Source organism: Petaurus breviceps, unplaced genomic scaffold (genome assembly GCF_028583685.1).
Source record: "Petaurus breviceps papuanus isolate PSGF00001 unplaced genomic scaffold, PetGlider_PUasm1.0 90639, whole genome shotgun sequence".
NCBI classification, from domain to species: Eukaryota; Metazoa; Chordata; class Mammalia; order Diprotodontia; family Petauridae; genus Petaurus; species Petaurus breviceps.
This window is the reverse complement of record NW_027187296.1, coordinates 6,038,229-6,059,074: the sequence shown is the minus strand read 5'-3', so window position 1 is coordinate 6,059,074 and position 20,846 is coordinate 6,038,229.

Below are 20,846 nucleotides of genomic sequence, written 5' to 3'. Positions count from 1 at the left end.
CACACACACACACACACACACACACACACACACACACACACACACACCCCACATGCTCTGTATGTCTGTCTCTACATAAACACATTGATACAAATAAATTGATACAAATGAATAAGAATATGACCCATTCTATAGTACATAAGTGGCCAAAAATTATACAAGCAGTTTTCAAATGAAGAAATGTAAGCTATCAACATCCATATGAAAAAATCACCAATAATAAAAGCAATACAAATTGAAGTCTGTGGTTCAACCTCAGAGCCATCAAAGTGGCAAAAATGCAAAAAGACGAAAAGAGCAATTGTTGGAAAACATGAGAAAGGACAAGCATACTAATTAATGCACTACTGGTGGTGCTACTATTGGCTCAAATATTCTTGAAAACAGTTTGGAAAAGACACCCCAAAAGTTACTAAACTGTACATCCTTTTTGGTCCAAAAATGTTACAAATTGTCTTGACCCAAGGAGGTCAAGAAGCCATATATACAGTACAGTAATATTTATAGCAGCATTTTTATTGTGGCAAAAGGAACAGAGTTTTGCCTATCATTTGGGAAATGACTGGACAAATTGTGGTAAATGAACATAATGAAATAAAAACATATAGAAATGATGGATAAGACAGCTTCAGAAAAACCTGGAAAGAGTTCTATGAACTGATGTTATTGAATAAAAAGAGCAGTAACAAAAGAATAATTTACTAAAGAATTGCAACAAAAATGTAAGGGAAAATAATGTTAAAAGACTTCAAAACTCTAAATTAACCATTTCTGCCAGAGTATCTCAACGCTGTCTCAAGTTAGACATATATAAAACTAAACTTAACCTCTTCCTCCCAATCCTCAAATCTCTGCTCACCTATCTCTTCCCTTTCAAGCAGAACTACATTAAAATTGTATTCCTATTTTTAAATGTTTCCAAAGGAGATTCTAGGAATTTAGTGGAGAGTCTGGTTTCACTAAATGGCCTAAGCACAACAAAGGGAGAGAACAAAAAAGAATTCTCTCACCTAAAACAAATAGACTTCTGTAATCTAAAACCACTGCTCAAAAAACACCAACTTGTTCAAAGATCATGAATATAGAGGAAGTCAAATGTACCTTTGTAATAAAACAAACTACACTTAGTAGTACCAAATGAAGGGGTAATTAGAGATGTAAGGCACATAGAAATCTCAGGAAGCTACTATCTACCAAAATGTAAAATACTGTTACTACAAGTCGTATTGTGTTGTTTCTATTCATTTACTCTCTGGGGAATTTGCCAATAAAGATTGTTAAAGAGTTTGACACCATCCTTTGTCATAGCTTTACTTTAAATTTTCATTTTCTAATTTTATCCTTTATGAAATATATTCTTTATGAAGAAAGATTCCCACTAGAAGGAACAAGTCTGAATAGCATTTTAAATGCTTTGAAAATAAAGTACCTTCTTATTCTAGATTGCTGGCTGTCTCTTTGAATAATAACCTACTTCCCCCCCCCACCCCACCCCCAAAAACACAGTTAAAAAAGTGGATAATTGAGAGGCCAATAGCTCCCATTTCAGAGAGCTGATTTCAAAGAAAGAAAGCTCTATAATTAAAGTGAAAATGAAAAGTGGCCAAATGTGTGACCATCAGCTTCACATTTACATTTAAAAGGAACTCTGGATCAGGTACTAAATTTCATTCCAAATACCCAGTAGGCCACTTCAGCTCTTTCTCTGCCATCCAAATAGCCCTAGGATTTCAACAATGGCAATATGTCTTGTCATTTTTGCAAAGTGAGAAAAATCTGGATGAAAATACAATTAGCAAGTCTATAGGGGAGGTTGAGAAATGCCAGAAGGAAAGCAAAGGTGTTCTAATCTGCCTGGAGGCATACTTGTTTAGGAGAACTGAAGTGACCTGAAAGATCAACTGGTCCAAACTTTCCTTTTTGTAGTAAAGTAAAATGAGTCCCCCAGAGATGAAATTATATGGCCAAGTTCACACACCTAGGCTGCCTAGGTGGAACAGCTGGACCTGGACTCATAATGACCTTAGTTCAAATCTGTTCTCAGAGACTTTCTAGCTGTATGACTTAGGGTAAGTCACCTAACTTCTGTTTGTCTCATGTGTAAAATGGTAATAAAATAGCCCCCCAATTCCCAGGGTTATTATGAAAATAAAATTTTATACATATATATATATCTGCAAGCCTTAAAGTACTAAATAAATACTAGTTATTAATAATCATCATCCTTATTGCTATCACTATCATTATTTTTTTTATTATAATTATCTAGATAATCTGGATCTGGAGTCCTTTCTATGGTACTGCACACATCTCTGTTTCTCACTTCATACATCTCTCATATGCAGAAATAACACTTATATTACAAGATTCTCAAAGTTAGCTTCTCATCAACCCCTACTCCAATTCTGGAAATGGGAAGGTGACCTTGGCCTCTGCTCATTCACAAACTAAGACTCACTCCTTACCCTGTTAAAAACCAATAGTGAGAAGTCATACTCCTTGGCTACTTCTCTTTACAACTACTCCTATAAACTTCTTGTTATATGTTAAATTTAGACAGAAGTATTAAATGTTTTGTTATGTTTGGGGCTGGTCTAAAATCTAAGACTAGCCAGGGGAAATATCAGAAAGCACATAAAGCAAGCTGAAGGGGAGATTTCATGATGACTAGAAATAGCAGATAGCGTCTTCCTCAGTCAACCAAGATTTTTGAAGGGTGGGATTGTACAGAAATTCATTAGGTAAGTCACAAGCATTTATTAGGCACCATCTATAGCACTAGGCATAATGCTGGGCATGGGAAAACAACCTAACCTTTTCCTCAATGGTAATGCAAGTTCATCTTAAAGTGCCATCATTGTATTATTTCTTTTTTTTTTCCACTTGATGTCCTCTTCCACAAAACTTATAGATAGAAACATACAATTATGAGTAAGCCATATAAGCAAGCATACACAAAAGAATGTTAAGAGAAAATAGAGATGGCTCACATCTGTATAGTGCTTTACATATAAGCATACTTCACTAACATTGTCACTGAGTTCTATGAAAAAAACAATTTTAGGAGAAACATTACAGAAGGCTAGTTAGCAGCATAATAACAATGTTAAAAATAGAAGGGAGGTGCATTCCTTGGATGATGCAGGAGACGTGGAAGAAGATAGGAGTAGTGAGAAAGAAATGGAATGTTGGCAGATACCTAGTGATAGTTCTGGGGGAGATGATGGGGAAGAATGTACAGGAAAGTGGGAGGATCTGGGGCTAAATTGAGCAAAACAGGAGAGAGTATCTCAGGATTTTCTGACTCTGAGGCACAATTGAGCTGAGCTGACTTGATCAGGAAAGGAGACAGGACTAGTGACCTTTAGTTGGGGATTTACATTCGGATGAGAACTGGGAAGCATCACTATGCAGAACATGTCACAGAGGCATCTAGATGGCACAGTTGATGGGCACTGGGCCTAGAGTCAGGAAGACTTGACTCTCAAATCTGGCCTCAGATATTTACTAGCTGTGTGACCCCAAGTGACTTAACCTCTGTCTCAGTTTCCTCATCTGTAAAATGGGGATAATAATAACGCCAGGGTTGTTGAGAGGATAAAATAATATCTGTAAAATTCTTCATAAACTTTAAACCACTATGTGAATGTTATCTATTATCTGTGATTTTCCTTAAACTAATTGTATTACTATTATCCCCATTCTACAGATGAGGAAACTAGAGCACTCAGAAATTAAGTGATGTGCCCAGGGTCACAAGATTAATAGGTTTTGGAGCCTTCAACTTTGAGTCCAGAGTTACTCAGTGTGCTTCAGTGTAAAAGGCAGTGTCAATGGAGTCAGAACACCAAGGTTCAGATTCTAACTCTGATACTTACTAACTTTGGATAAGACACTGAATCTCCATGGGTCACAGTTTCATGATATATGAAGTAAGGTCATTTAATTAGGTTTTTCAGGGATGTTTCATCTGTAAATCTGTGATCCTATGAACTGTTTCTGCCATTATCAATTTTAGACAGATGTGTCCTTTAGCAGTTCACTTTTCTTAAGCTATGGCAGTACAAGGCTGAGGCAATCTAGTACATTCAGCTTCCCAGTGGATTCAGTTAAATCCAGTCACAGGAAAGAAAATAAAGATCATAAATGTATAGTTGAAAAGGATCTTAGAGGTCATGTGGTCCAGCTCTTCCATTTTGCAGATGAAGTAACTGAGGCACAGAGAGGTTAAACAACTTGCTCAGGGTTCTCCAAGGTAGAATTTTAACTCAGGACTTCCTGACTCCAAGTCTGCTGCTCTAATCACTACTTATCGCCCTCCACCCCCTCCATTTATTCTGTTTTCTCCTTTGACCCTGTCTCTTTTCAAAAGCATTTGCTTCTGATTACTCCCTTCCCCAATCTGCCCTCCCTTCTATCCTCTCCTGTTCTTATATTCTCCCCCTACCATTTTCCTGTAGGGTAAGATACCCCATTGAGTGTGTATATTATTCCCTCCTTAAGCCAAATCCAATTAAAGTAAGGTTGTCCCATTCCCTTTCACCTCCCTGCTCTTCCCCACCATTGTAACAGCTTTCTCTTGCCTTTTTTATGTGAAATAATTTACCCTATTCTATCTATTCCTTTCTCCTTTTATCAACATATTCCTCTCTCACCTCTTAATTTTATTTTTTAGATATCATCCCTTCATATTCAACTCACCAACTCACCTCAGCCTTCTATGTGCACACACATACATACATATATACATATATATATATATATATATATATATATATATATATATATTCCCTTCAACTATCCTAATACTGAAAAGTCTCATGAGCTATAAATATCATCTTTCCATGTAGGAATTCAAACAGATCAACTTCAATAACTCTTCCTTATGATTTCTCTTTCTTTTTTACCTTTTTATGCATCTTTTGTCTAATTACTACTTATCATGCTACTTATCCATAACAGGTTTGAAAGAAAAATCAAAATGCTTGATCTACCCCCATTCAATCAAAATTTTATGATGACCAATGCTTCTTTGAGACCCAGTTGGCCTTTTTTTCACAAGAGGGAAAATCAACCTACAAAAGTATTTAGTTTTATACATGTACCTGGGTTAGTTGCTAGGCACACAGAGGCAAAAATGAAATAGTACCTCCCCTCGAGGAGCTCACATTTTAAAAAGGAGATAACAAGTATACCTAAAAATATTTACAAAATATATACAAAGTAAAAGCAAGACAATTTAAGGAGGAGGAACACAAGCATCTATAAGGCAACAGAAAAATACCCTTGAAAGAGGTGATATTCAGGCATAGACACCTCCAGGAGCCAAGATGGTGGAGTAAGCAGGAAATCGCTTGAATTGTCCCATATTCCCCTCCAAAAATCTATAAAATAGAGCCTCAAAATGAATTCTGGATCAGTATAACCATAAAATGACTGAGAAAAATAAGCTTCTAGCCCAATGTAACTGGGCAGGTTGACAGTAAAAGTCTGTTTCACTTGGGTAAAAGAGGAACACATTCCAAGGCAGACAGAATTTGAATAAGCCAGCAGCAGGTCCTGCCTCAGCAAACCAGTGGGAGGCCCCAAGCCCCAGTGCAGGTCAGTGCCTGAGGTCCCACTGCCATTGCAGTGGAGCAGCTAGACCTCAAACAAGGACCCCCAGCACAGTACCAACCCCTCCCCACCTTCAGCTCAATGACAGGTGAGCTACCAGACCCCTGTAGCCCTGCACAAAACCAGGCACCCTCTCCCCCACCCCCACCCCAGCCTCAGTACACCAGGCAAGCTGACAGACAAAACCACTACCACACCCCAGCCCCATGCAGCCCCAGTATGAGGGTCCCCTACATGCTTCAACACACCATCAGGTGAACAGACAGATGCCAACATCTAGTCCCCCCATGTTGCTCAGCACAACACTAAGTGATCCACCAGACACCCATGGCACTATGTAGCACCAGCCACCCCTCACCCACATGCTATCCCCACCTCAGCAGAGCACCAGGTGAGTTGCCAGACCCCCCATGGCCACATCACAGTATGAGGATCCCCCACAGGTTTCAGGGCAGTACCAGTGCAGCACCAAGCAAGCAGCCAGGGTTTGCAGGCCCTGACACAAGAAACTGGGGACAGCACCCCTTACACCCCAGGAGCAGAGCTTAACTTTAAAAGTGATGAAATGGGTTGGAAAAGATGAGCAAAAAGAAAAGAAAAAGAGCCTGATCATAGAATGTCATTATGGTGTCAGGGAAAATCAAGAGACAAACTCAGAAGATGGCAGTGTTAAGACATCTACATACAAAGTATCAAAGAAAATTATGAATCAGTCTCAAGTACCTCCCCCCCCAAAAAAAAGAAAACTCCTGGAAAAGCTCAAAAAGGAATTTAAAAATAAAATAAGAGAGGTAGAAGAAAAATTGGGAAAAGAAAGGAGAGTGATACAAGAGAATCATGGGGGGAAGGGGGTGGAATCAACAGCTTGATAAAGAAAGCTCCAAAAAATGGAAAAACATGTACAGAAATTTACTGAAGAAAGTAATGTAACAACAATGCAACATTCACAATGCCTACGGTAACTATAGATATGCTAGTATAGCTATTAATCACAAAATATAACAGCCTCTCAAAATGTGGGACACAGTCAGAACATTTATTCAAATACCAGAAAGCTGAGTCCCAAAATGAGAAAGTTAAAGCCATCACAGTAGCCACAGAGTTGGCACACATAGTTAATGCAGTAAATACCCACATTCCCAAGCCGTCAAAACAAAAGAGGCTCCCTCAAGCAATGATGCTCCTCTCTTCACAGCAACTACTCAGGCTCCACACAGCTCACTCCCAACAGCTCTAGCCCCCCGCAGCTCCCATCCCCGGCAGTCCCTAGCAGAATTCCCCAATAGAAGTCCTCAGCAGAAGCTCTGGCTGGCTCTCAGAAGAAGCTCATGCTGCCACAGCCACTTTCAATCATCACGTAGACTCCAGCTCAGCCCCTACTTGGCTCCAGCTCCTTCCTGCCCCACCCCTTCCTGCTACGTCAGCAAGTTCAAGGGGCATGGAAGATCTTCAAATCCCATTGCCATTATAAGTAACTCCCTAAAAAGTAGAATTGGCCAGATGGAAAAGGATAGAAAAAGGCTAACTGAAGAAAATAACTCCTTAAAAATTAGAATTGGACAAGTAGAAGCTAATGGCTCCATGATACATCAAGAATCAATCAAACAAAATCAGAAGAATGAAAAATAGAAGAAAATGTGAAATATCTCATTGGAAAAACAATTGACCTAGAAAACAGATTGAAGAGAGATAATTTAAGAATTGTTAGACTACCTAAAAACCATGATCCCAAAAAAGCACCTGGACATCATACTTCAAGAAATTATTTTTTAAAAACCACCCTGATATCCTAGCCATTGAAATCACCTCCTGAAATAGATCCCAAAATGAGAGCTCCAAGGAACATTATAGTCAAATTCCAAAACTCCCAGGTCAAGGAGAAAATATTACAAGCAGACAGAAGGAAACATTTCAAATATTATGTATTCACAGTCAGGATTAAACAGGATTTAGAAGCTTCAACATTAAAGGATCAAAGGGCATGGAGTGTGATATTCCAGAAGGCAAAGGAGCTAAGACTAAATCAAGAATGACCTATCCAGCCAAATTAAGCATAATCCTTCAGTGGAAAAAAATGGTCATTCAATGAAATAGAAAGCTTTCAAGTCTTCTTGATGAAAAGAGCAGAGCTGAACAAAAAAAAAATTGATTTTCAATTTCAAGACTAAAGAGAAACATAATGGATTCAATAAGGTTAAACTGTTTAAATGACTTCACAAGAAGATGATCCCTGTAATTCTTAAAAACTGTATCAATATTACTGCAGTTAGGAGTACACATAGACAGAAGGTATGAGTATAAGGTGACTGAGTGGATGATATAAAAAAGTTAAGGGTGAGAAAGAGGATTACACTAGGAGCAGAAGGAAGGGAGAGGTAAAATGGGATAAATTATCACGCATCAAGAGACACAAAAAAATAATGGAGGGGAAGATGGGAGGGTGGGCAGTGCACATTGCTTGAATCTTACTATCACTGGAATTAATTCAAAGAGGGAATAACATACACAATCAGTTGAGTATAGAATTCTATCTTATATAGGAAAGTAGGAGGGAAGAAAGCTAAAGAAAAGGGGAGGGGAGAACTGATGGGAGAGAGGGCAGATTTGGGGAGGCAGTGGTCAGAAGCAAAACACTGGTGAAGAGGGAAGGGGTGAAAGGAGAAAAAGAAGGATAAACAGGAGGAAAAAAAGGAAGGAGGGAAATCCACAGCAATCATAACTGAGGATGTGAATAGAGTAGACTCTCCCATAAAATGGAAGCTAATAGCAGAGTGGATTAAAAACCAGAATCCTACAATATGTTGTTTACAAGAAACATACTTGAAGCAGGGAGACACACACAGAGTAAAGGTTAAAGACTGGAGCAGAATATATTATGCTTCAGCTGAAGTAAAAAAAAAAAACAGAGGTATCCATATATGTGTGTGTGAATCATAAAAAATGAAGTAATGTCAATATTAAAAATATTTGCACCCACTGGTATAGCATCCAAATTCTTGAAGAAGTGAAGTGAGGTGCAGGAGGAAACAGATAGCAAAACTATACTAGTGGGGAACCTCAACTTTCCCCTCTCAGAACTGTACAAATTTAACCACAAAATAAACAAGAAAGAAGTTAAGGAGGTGAATAGAATTTTAGAAAAGTTAGTTATTGGACAAAATTGAATGAGAATAGAAAGGAATATACCTTTTTCTCAGTAGTACATGGCACCCAAACAAAAACTGACCATATATTGGAGAATAAAAACCTCACATTCAAATGCAGAAAGGCAGAAATATTAAACATATCCTTTCCAGATCATGCTACAATAAAAACCACATGTAGTAAAGATCTGTGGAAAGATGGATTAAAAATTAATGGGAAACTAAATAATCTAATACTAAAAATGAGTGGGTCAAGCAACAAATCATAGAAACAATAATTTCATCAAAGAGAATGACAATAATGAAACAACATAACAAAATTTATGGGATGCAGCCAAAGAAGTACTTAGGGGATACTTCATGTATCCCCTAAATGTTTACACGAATAAAATAGAGAAAAAACAGATAAGTGAATTAGGCAAACAATTTCAAAAATTAGAAAAAGAACAAATTAAAAATTCCCAATTAAAACTAAATTAGAAAGTTTGATAATCTAAGGAGAGATTAATAAAATTGAAAGTAAGAAAAATGATCAGGGGTGAAACAAGGATGCCCATTATCACCACTACTATTCAATTAGGTTCTAGAAATGTTAGCTTTAGCAATAAGAGAAGAAAAAGAAAGCGAAGGAATTAGAATAGGCAAAGAAGAAACTAAGTTACCACTCTTTGCAGATGATATGATGATATACTTAGAGAATCCTAGAGAATCAAGTAAAAAAACTACTTGAAATAATACATAACTTTAGCAAAGTTGCAAGACATACAATAAACCTACATAAATTCTCGGCATTCCTATATATTACTAACAAAGTCCAACAACAAGAGATAGAAAGAAAAATTCCATTTAAAGTTACTGAAGACATTATTATAAAATACTTGGCAGTCTACCTGACAAAATAAACCCAGGAACTATGTGAACACAATTACAAAACACTTCTCACACAAATAAAATCAGATCTAAATATTTGCAAAAACATCAGTTGCTCATAGCTAGGTCAAGCTAATATAATAAAAATTATAATTTTACCTAAATTAATTAATTAATTTGGTACCATACCAATCAAACTTCCAAAAATTATTTTATAGAGCTAGAAAAAATAATAAAATTCATCTGGAAGAACAAAAGGTCAAGAATATCAAGGGAATTAATGAAAAAAAAAAATGCAGAGGCAGGTGGCCTGGCCATACTGGATCTCAAACTGTATTATAAAGCAGCAATCACCAAAACAATTTGGTACTGGCTAAGAAATAGAGTGGTAGATCAGTGAAATAAATTAGTTAAACAAGACACAATAGTATATGGCTACAGAAATCTACTGTTTGATAAACCTGCATACTCCTTGATTCAGCAATACTACTACTAGGTCTGTAGCCCAAAGAGATCATAAAAAAAGGGAAAGAACCTACACATACAAAAATAATTATAGCAGCTCTTTTTGTGGTAGCAAAGAATTGGAACTTGAAAGGATGCTCATCAGTTGGGGGATTGCTGAACAAACTGCAGTATATGAATGAAATGGAATACTATTGTGCTATAAGAAATTAAGATCAAGCAAATTTCAGAAAAACCTGGACTTACATGAACTAATCCTGAGTGAAGTGAGCAGAACCTGGAGAATACTGTACATAGCAACAGCAATATTGTACAATGATCAACTATGACTGACCTAGCTCTTCTCCGTAATGCAATGATTCAAAATAATTCCAAAAGACTTATAATCAAAAATGGTATCCATATCCAAAGTAAGAACTATGGCGTCTGGAAGGATACTATTTTCATTTTTTTTTTGTTCTTGTGGCCTTTCTCTTTTGTTCTGCTTCTTCTTTCACAATATGACTAATGTAGAAATACATTTAAAATGATTGCATTTCTAACCTATATCAAATTGCTTGCTCTCTTGGGGAGAGGAGGTGGAAGAGAGGGGGGAAAATTTGGAACTCAAAATCTTATTTTAAAAATGTATGTTGAAAACTATCTTTACATGCAATTGGAAAAAAATTAAATGTTATTGAAATGGTAGGGGCTGCCTGCCAGGTGGCACAGTGAGTAAGAGCACTGGCCCTGGTGTCGGGAGACCCGGGATCAATTCCAGCCTCAGATACTTGGCACCCACACAAAATAACTGGCCATGTAATCTTGAGCAAGTTACCCCAACTGCTTTAAAAAAAGAAAGATATGATAAGCAGGCTGTAATAGTAATGTAATTTGATCCATTTGTATTGGCAAAGCTAACAGGTACTTAGCACTTAGTAATTAATCAAGCCTTTGGTAAAGAAACAGAAGGTATGAACCCCTGTTGCTGATGTAACAGGAAGGGGTTGGCTGAAACAAGGAGCTAATGCCATGTGTGTATATAAGGAGAAGCACCAAATGGGTCAGACAGATCTTTTTGAGAACCAGTATCTGGAGGCTAAAAAAGAGAGGCCCAGGCTAGAGAGAATGATTTTGATTTGGAGAACCTGGATGAAGTGATTTTGATTCTGGGAACCAGCTGAAATTTCTACTGAGTCCTAGGGCCAGTCAGAGCTACTGAGAATTTCCAAGGGCCAGTAAGAGCTGAGGGCCAGCCTGAGCTGCTGAGGAGCTGCTGAGGATTCTCGAAGGCTACTTGGAGCTGCTGAAGACTGAGAAAGTATGACTGTGATGCTGGTACTTTTAATGAACCTGTTGGCGGCTTTGTTGTGCCTTGACTTCCTGGAAACAGAGACTGGGAAGGATTTAAGGTGGACTGGACGCTGTAAGCTTCAACATGGAACAGGAAGTGTGTGGAGAGCTGGAAAAGGACCTGGAAGCTGCCTTTGAACCCAGTTAACAGTTTGGTGAATCCAGGTAGGATCTGGGACCATGGAAGGGGATCCAGGGAATCTGAGAGACCACCCCGAGTCAAGCTGAAAGAAGACTTTACTTGGATACTGTGTACTGACTGAGAAATTGTCATTTACTACTGACCTAGGGGTGGAGGGCTTGTGCATTTTCTGATGATTGAATAGTGAATGATGACTGAATATATGACTTATTCAGTTAACTTAGTGTGCCCCATTAGTGGAGAACTTTGACTATTGTACTTTGTGTCCCTTAAGGAGGCAAACCTCCTTAGGGATGATTGAATGATAGAGTTGATTGAATGATTGATTAACTAAATGAATGTACCTTGTTCAAAACTTTGTGACCACTGTGGTGAAAACTATGTAGCCATTTTAGTGATAAGCTGTTGTAAATGCTGCATTTTGATTTTCTGTGATAAGTTGTAACATTGTGAATGCTGTACTTTGATTTTCTGTGAATGTTTTGCTCTGATTTGTCATAGAATAGAGTGTTCACTATATTATGTAATCAGAACCTTAAAAGCTGTTCACAACAGCATTTTTCTGAAAAGCTGCTCGTGCTTGGCTTTACACAGACAGATTTTAGAAAAACCTGGAAAGACATACATGAACTGATGCAAAGTGAAGTTAGCAGAACCAGGAAAACATCGTACACAATAACAGTAATATTATATGATGATCACCTGTGAATAACTTAGGTCTTCTTAGCAATGCAATGACCCAAGACAATTCCAAAGACTTATGTTGGAAAATGTTATGCACATGCAGAGAAAGAACTGATGGAGTCTAAATGCAGATCAAAGCTTATTATTTTCACTTTTGTTATTTTTTTGTGATTCTTTTCTTTTGTCCTGTTTCTTCTTTCACAACGTAACTAATATGGAAAATGTTTTACATGATTGCACGTATGTAATCTCTATCAAATTGCTTACCACCTTAGGGAAGGGGTGGTGAGAGAAGAAAGGAGAAAATTTGGAAATCAAATTTTTAAAGTGAATATTTAAAATTATCTCTATATGTAGTTGGAAAAAGTAAAATACTATTTAAATAAACAGTTTTTTTTAAGGTTAAGGCTTGAGCTGAACTTTGAAAGTTTACTTCACTTTTCTAGTCAAATAATTTTTTTTAAAAGCAATCAGGGTTAAGTAACTTGCTCAAGGTTACATGGCCAGTTATTTTTGTGTGGTTGCCGAGTATCTGAGGCCAGAACCAATCCTAGGTCTCCCGACGCTGGGGCTGGCACTCTTATTCACTGCACCACTTGGCTGCCCCCTAGTCAAATAATTTTTAAACTTTCAATAATTAATTTCCTGCATTCCCACCAAACTAAAGTGATTAATTTTCCACTTGTCACCTCAGTAAAATTTTAAGTTCATCTTAAGATAATTGGAATGTAAGATAGCAAAAAAAAAAAGAAGAAAATACTAATTACCTGTTCATCAATTTGAGATAATTTTTATATCTACTTCATTCCCACAATTCTGTTAAATAAAGAAATCCAAATATCAATATATGTGAATGAATCTCTGACAAGATTACCATTGTGGATACTCTCTTCAACAGTATCAATCACAGTCCATCCATTTCTTCTCCTATATGAGTCTTGCCCATGTCTTCCCATTAAAGTCTTCATCCAACATACAGAGAATCTTTGCCTAGAGCTCTTGATATCACATGTCAATGAAGCACACAAACCATCTATCTCTTATCCCTTTCTTTTGGTACATGATTAGTCTACCTTCTTTTCTAATGACACATGATTTTTCTGATGTCATTTTTATGCTGCTTTCCCTTCCTAATTTTTCAATGGTGATATGCTGCTACCCATTCACAATCACCATGCATATTTGCATTGCCCATTGCATGACCTGCTTTGTGAATTCTTTTTTTTTTTTGCTTTTTTTTTGGAAGGTAATTAAGGTTAAGTGACTTGCCCAAAGTCACAGGGCTAGTAAGTGTTTCAAGCGTCTGAGGTCAGATTTGAACTCAGGTTCACCTGACCACAGGGACAGTGCTCTATTCATTGTGCCACCTAGCCACTGTACCTTCATGAATTCTTTAGAGATTGTAGAACTCTATGACTTGCATCAACACAACAATGATTTTTAAAAATGGGTCTTTCAAGGAGAAGTACTGCATCCTTTCCCAAAAGCAAAACAGTTTATTCTTTTACTGTTAAATTCTGAGTTTTAAAAATTTGAATGTTAAAGAAAAAATTTTTAATCTATGTTAAAGAAAATATTACAGTGGTGGCGGCGGCGTGGCAACGCAGCGGGTAGGCGCCGCGGCGGACACGGGCCGGGAAGGCGTGGCGGCGGTGCAGCGACGCGGCGGGCACAGGCCAGGAAGGGGCCTGATCAACTCCAAGGGCAAGTCTTCCCACCAACCACAAGGTCCACTACAGGCCTATCACCAAAGGGCTGGGACTAGAAAGAGCAAGGTAAGAAGCAAAGACAGGGGCCCCTATACTGTACAGCAAACACTCCTGGGGCTATCACATCATAGCACAGAAATCTTTTTTTAAAAAGCCCCTTTCAGGACCTCCAAAGATGAAGATGACAGAGTGAACCCCACTTTCTCCAAACCCCCCCTCTGACCCTGAAAATATAGTAACTATTGTCCAAGGCAAAACCCTCTACAGTAAAGGCTTAGGATCCTAGAGGAAGGGCGTGGTTAGGACCCTGCCTCAAAATGGGTAGAAAGCAGACTACAAAGACAAAGACTCTAGAGTCCTACTATCCTCAGAGGGAGGAACCAAGCTCAGAGGGAGACAATGTGGACTCCACACCCACAGCTGAAACTGCAACAGGGATTGGATCCCAAGCACAGAAGGCTCTCCTAGATGAGATCAAAAGGAACTTTGAAAGCAAAATGAGAGAGATAGAAGAGAAAATGAATAATTCTCTCAAAACAAAAATAGCAGAATTCGAAAAGCATTATAATGAGGAAAACATCTCTCTAAAAAGAAAAGTGTATGATATGGAAAAGGAGCTTCAAAAATTAACCAAGGAAAATGATTTGCTAAAAACCAGAATTAAACAAATGGAAACAAATAACTCTATGAGGAACCAAGAAGTAGCCAAGCAAAACAACAAAAATGAAAAATTAGAAAAAGAGGTAAAATACCTCAAAGAAAAAATAACTGACCTGGAAAACAGATCCAGGAGAGATAATCTGAGAATCATAGGCCTACCAGAAAATTATGATGAAAAAATGAGCCTGGGCAACATTCTCCAAGAGCTCGTTAAGGAAAACTGCCCTGAGATACTTGAACCTGAGGGGAAAATAGAAATCGACAGAATCCACCGGACACCTGCTGTAAGAGATCCCAAACTGAAAAGTCCTCGAAATGTTGTGGCCAAACTCCAGAACTACCAGATAAAAGAGAAAATACTTCAAGCGGCCAGAAACAAACAATTCAGATATCGAGGGTCCACAGTGAGGATTGCACAGGATTTGTCAGCCTCCACACTGAAAGATCGGAGGCAGTGGAATACAATTTTCAGGAAGGCAAAACAGCTTGGATTACAACCAAGGATCACATACCCAGTGAGACTGAGCATATTCTTCCAGGCAAAGAGATGGTCATTCAATGACATAACAGAGTTCCAGACCTTCTTAATAAAAAAGCCAGAACTCAATGGAAAATTCAACCTCCAATTACGAGAAGCAACAGTGACTTAGAAAGGTAAACAAGGAGAACACACATCATTTTAGAGGGAAAGAGGGGAGGGAGAGGAGCTTCACATGAGATCTGTTCCTGTCATTCTTGATGCGAAGAAAAAATAGCATACCTCATTAAGTATAACAATATCCTACAGGTAGTAGGAGGGGGAAAGGGTTTCAAAAGGGGGGTGGGAGTGGTTTGTAGAGAGGGAAGTAGTAAGGGGAAAAGGGGAGGAAAAGGGAGGGGGGCCGAAAAGGGAACACTGAGGGAGGCGGTGGTCAAAAGGAAAACTATTAAGGGGGGGAAGGGAGAAGAGAGGAAAAATATGAACATTAACAGGGGCAGGAATAGGATAAGGGGAAAGAAACAGATAACAATCATAACTGTAAATGTGAATGGAATGAACTCTCCTATAAAATGGAGACGGATAGCAGAATGGATTAGAAATCATAATCCTACAATATGCTGTTTACAATAAACACATCTGAAACAGAGGGATACACACAAGGTAAAGGTAAAAGGTTGGAGTAAAATATATCATGCCTCAGCTAAAGTAAAAAAAAGAAGGGGTAGCAATCCTTATCTCAGATAAAGCAAATGCAAAAATTGACCTAATTAAAAGAGATAAGGAAGGAAACTATATCCTGTTAAAAGGCACCATCGAGAATGAAGCAATATCACTACTTAACATATATGCACCAAGTGGTGTAGCTTCCAAATTCCTAGAGGTGAAGCTAAAGGAAATAGAGGAAGAAATAGATAGCAAAACTATACTAGTGGGAGACCTTAATCTCCCCCTATCTGAACTTGATAAATCCAACCTCAAAATAAACAAGAAAGAAGTTAAGGAGGTGAACAGGATTTTAGAGAGGATAGGTATGATAGATCTCTGGAGAAAACTGAATGGGGATAAAAAGGAATATACTTTCTTCTCAGCGGTTCATGGAACATACTCAAAAATTGACCATGTTCTAGGGCATAAAAACCTCACAATTCTATGCAGTAAGGCAGAAATATTAAACGCATCATTCTCAGATCATGATGCAATAAAAATTATATGCAATAAAGGGCCAGGGAAAGACAGACTAAAAACTAACTGGAAATTAAACAATTTAATCCTAAAGAATGAGTGGGTCAAACAAGAAATTATAGAAACAATCAGTAATTTCATTCAAGAGAATGATAATAATGAGACAACATACCAAAATCTGTGGGATGCATTAAAGGCAGTTCTTAGGGGAAGTTTTATATCCCTGAGTGCATACATAATTAAATTAGAGAAAAGGGAGCTCAACAAATTGGGCATGCAATTAAAAAACCTAGAAAAAGAACAAATTCAAAATCCCCAATTAAATACTAAACTAGAAATATTGAAGACTAAAGGAGAGATTAATAAAATCGAAATTAAGAAAACTATTGAACTAATAAATAAAACCAAGAGCTGGTTTTATGAAAAAACCAACAAAATTGATAGACCCTTAGTCAATATGATAAAAAAAAGAAAGAAGAAAACAAAATTATGAGTATCAAAAATGAAAAGGGTGAATCTACCTCCAATGAAGAGGAAATCAAAACAATAATTAGGAATTATTTTTCCCAATTGTATGCACATAAATTTGACAATCTTAGGGAAATGGATGAGTATTTAGAAACATACAAGTTGCCCAGATTAACTAAAGAGGAAGTAAATTACTTAAATAAACCCATCTCAGAAAAAGAAATTGAACAAGCCATCAGTCACCTCCCTAGGAAAAAATCTCCAGGGCCAGATGGATTCACTAGTGAATTCTATCAAACATTTAAAGAACAATTGATTCCAATACTCTACAAATTATTTGGGAAAATTAGTGAAGGAGTCCTACCAAATTCTTTTTATGACACAAATATGGTACTGATACCTAAATCAGGAAGAGATAAAACAGAGAAAGAAAATTATAGACCAATCTCCCTCATGAATATAGATGCAAATATTCTAAATAAAATACTAGCCAAAAGACTACAGCAACTTATCTTAAGAATAATACACTTTGATCAGGTAGGATTTATTCCAGGAATGCAAGGATGGTTTAATATTAGGAAAACCATCAGTATAATTGATCATATCAACAATAAAACTAGCAGAAACCACATGATCATCTCAATAGATGAAGAAAAGGCTTTTGACAAAATACAACATCCATTCCTATTAAAAACATTAGAAAGTATAGGAATAAATGGAGCCTTCCTTAAAATAATAGGTAGCATCTATTTAAAGCCATCAGCAAGTATTATATGTAATGGGGAGAAGCTGGAAGCATTTCCCATAACATAAGGGGTGAAACAAGGGTGTCCACTATCACCCCTCTTATTCAATCTGGTACTAGAAATGTTAGCAGTAGCAATTAGAGAAGAAAAAGAAATCAAAGGAATCAAGTTAGGCAAAGAAGAGACCAAGCTATCACTCTTCACAGATGATATGATGATATACTTAGAGAATCCTAGAGAATCAAGTAAAAAACTGCTTGAGACAATAAATAAATTTGGCAAAGTTGCAGGATATAAAATAAACCCACATAAATCCTCAGCATTCCTATATATTTCCAATGAAATTCAACAGCAAGAGATAGAAAGAGAAATCCCATTTAAAGTTACTGTACACATTATAAAATACTTGGGAATCTACCTGCCAAAACAAACCCAGGACCTGTATGATCATAACTACAAAACACTTTTCACACAAATAAAGTCAGATCTAACTAATTGGAAAAATATCAATTGCTCATGGCTGGGTCGAGCTAATATAATAAAAATGACAATTTTACCTAAATTAAATTATATATTTAGTGCCATACCAATTAATTTACCAAAAAACTACTTTATAGAGTTAGAAAAAATAGTAACAAAATTCATCTGGAAGAATAAACGGTCCAGAATATCAAGGGAATTATTGAAAAAAATGCTAGGGAAGGTGAACTAGCTTTACCAGATTTCAATCTGTACTATAAAGCAGCAGTCATCAAAACTACCTGGTACTGGCTTAGAAATAGAGAAGTGGATCAATGGAATAGATTAGGCACACGAGATTCAGAAGTCAATGACTACAGTAATGTATTGTTTGATAAACCCCCAGACCCTGGTTTTTGGGATAAGAATTCACTGTTTGACAAAAACTGCTGGGAAAACTGGAATATAGTATGGCAGAAACTGGACATAGACCATTATCTAACACCATATACCAAAATCAAGTGTAAATGGGTTCATGATCTAGGTATAAAGGTTGATACTGTAAGCAGTCTGCTAAAACAAGGAATAGTTTACCTATCAGACTTGTGGAGAGGGAATGACTTTATGACGAAACAGGATTTAGAGAACATTATAAAATGTAAAATGGATAATTTTGACTACATGAAATTGAAAAGTTTCTGTACAAATAAAGCCAATGTAACCAAGATTAAGAGGGAGGTGGGAAATTGGGAAAGAATCTTTACAACCTATGTCTCTGACAAAGGACTCATCTCTAAAATATACAGAGAATTGAGTCAAATGTATAAGAATACAAGTCATTCCCCAATTGATTAATGGTCAAAGGATATGAACAGGCAGTTTTCGGAGAAAGAAATTAAAGCTATCTATAAGCACATGAAGAAATGCTCTAATTCACTATTGATTAGAGAAATGCAAATCAAAACAACTCTGAGGTACCACATCTCACCAGTCAGATTGGCTAAGATGACAAAACAGGAAAATGACAAATGCTGGAGAGGATGTGGGCAAACTGGAACACTAATGCATTGTTGGTGGAGTTGTGAACTGATCCAGCCTTTCTGGAGAGCAATCTGGAATTATGCCCAAAGGGCTATAAATACTTTCATACCCTTTGATCCAGCAATACCACTCCTAGGGTTATATCCCAAAGAGATTATAGAAATGGGAGAAAGACCCATATGTACAAAAATGTTTACAGCAGCTCTTTTTGTTGTGGCAAAGAATTGGAAATTAAGGGGGTGCCCATCAATTGGGGAATGGCTGAACAAATTGTGGTATATGCATGTTATGGAATACTATTGCGCCATAAGAAACGGGGAGCAGGCGGTCTTCATATTTACCTGGAGAGGCTTAAAAGAACTGATGCTGAGTGAGAAGAGTAGAACCAGGAGAAATTTGTACACAATTACAGACACAACGTATGTGTGATGACCAACTTTGATAGACTGGACTCTTCTCAACAATACAGGGATATAAGTCAATCCCAAAAGACGCATGATGGAGAGAAAAACGTGCATCCAGAGAAAGAACTAGAAAGAACTAAATTTATATCCAGGTGGAAGCAAAATACCTGATCTTTTTCGTTCTCTTATTTGATTTTATGTCCTCTTTACCATTTTTCATTCCAGCTGGTACAATCCATCCTTATAACCTGACCATTGTATAATGTGAAAGTATTTACAGATCCTATACTTGATAATAAGCCGCCATGGGGGGAGAGGAGGGAGGGGGACAAAATGTGAAATTCAAGGAATTGTGGAATTGAATCCTGTAAACTAAAAGGAAACAAACAAATTAATAAAAGTTTAAAAAAAGAAAAGAAAATATTACAGAAATTTATACTAACTGATGGTATTTCAAACACCATGAAAACATTAGGAAACAATCAAGTAAGTCAACTGTTAACATGGAGAAATGTGCCATTGCATTGGCTTCCCTAAATTCCAGGTGGGATCCTATCATTTGGCATCTATCTGAGCAAACTCATAATAAATTTGTGGACTTTAGCAACTGATTAACACATAGGTTGTTTCTACATTTACATCTTCAACTAAACTGGGGATCTTGATTGATTAACTCAACTGATTTATGTGCAAACATACCTTTATAAGAATTCCCACTATAAATCCTGACAAGTGATGATCCAACCTCCATCTTAACCTTGGATCCAATGCACTTTTTTTTGAGGGGGGAGAGGGCAGAGCAATTGGGGTTAAGTGACTTGCCCAAGGTCACACAGCTAGTAAGTATTAAGTGCCTGAGGCAAGTTTTGAGCTCAGGTCCTTCTGACTCCAGGGCCAGTGCTCTATTCACTGCACCTAGCTGCCCCTCCAATGAACTTTTAAAAAATATTTTGTTAACTATATTTTAATATAATTGGTTTCCCTCATAATCCTTTATATCTTATTTTATAGATTTAAAAGTACAACTCTGAGGAGTTCTATAGACCTCACCAGATTGCCAAAGGGGTCTATGACAGAAAAAAGTTAAGCACTTCTGTTGTAAGTGAAGGTCTTCAGTAAGGGGAACCCACTACATCCTACGAGGGAATCCATTACAACTGTTATAAAGTTTTTCTTTCCATCAAATCTGAATCTTTTTTCTGTAATTTATACCCACTAATCATAGTGCTATCCTCTGGGTTCACACAGAACAAGTGAAATACCTCTTTTACATAATACTTCTTCAGATCATTAAAGATAGCTAACATGCTACCCTTAAGTCTTCTATTATTCAGGCTAAATACTCCCAGTTCCTCTACCAATACCCATATGACTTTGTCTCCAATCCACTCACTATCCTCTAGATGCCTTCTAGTTTGTCAATATTCTTCCAAAAATGTGGCAT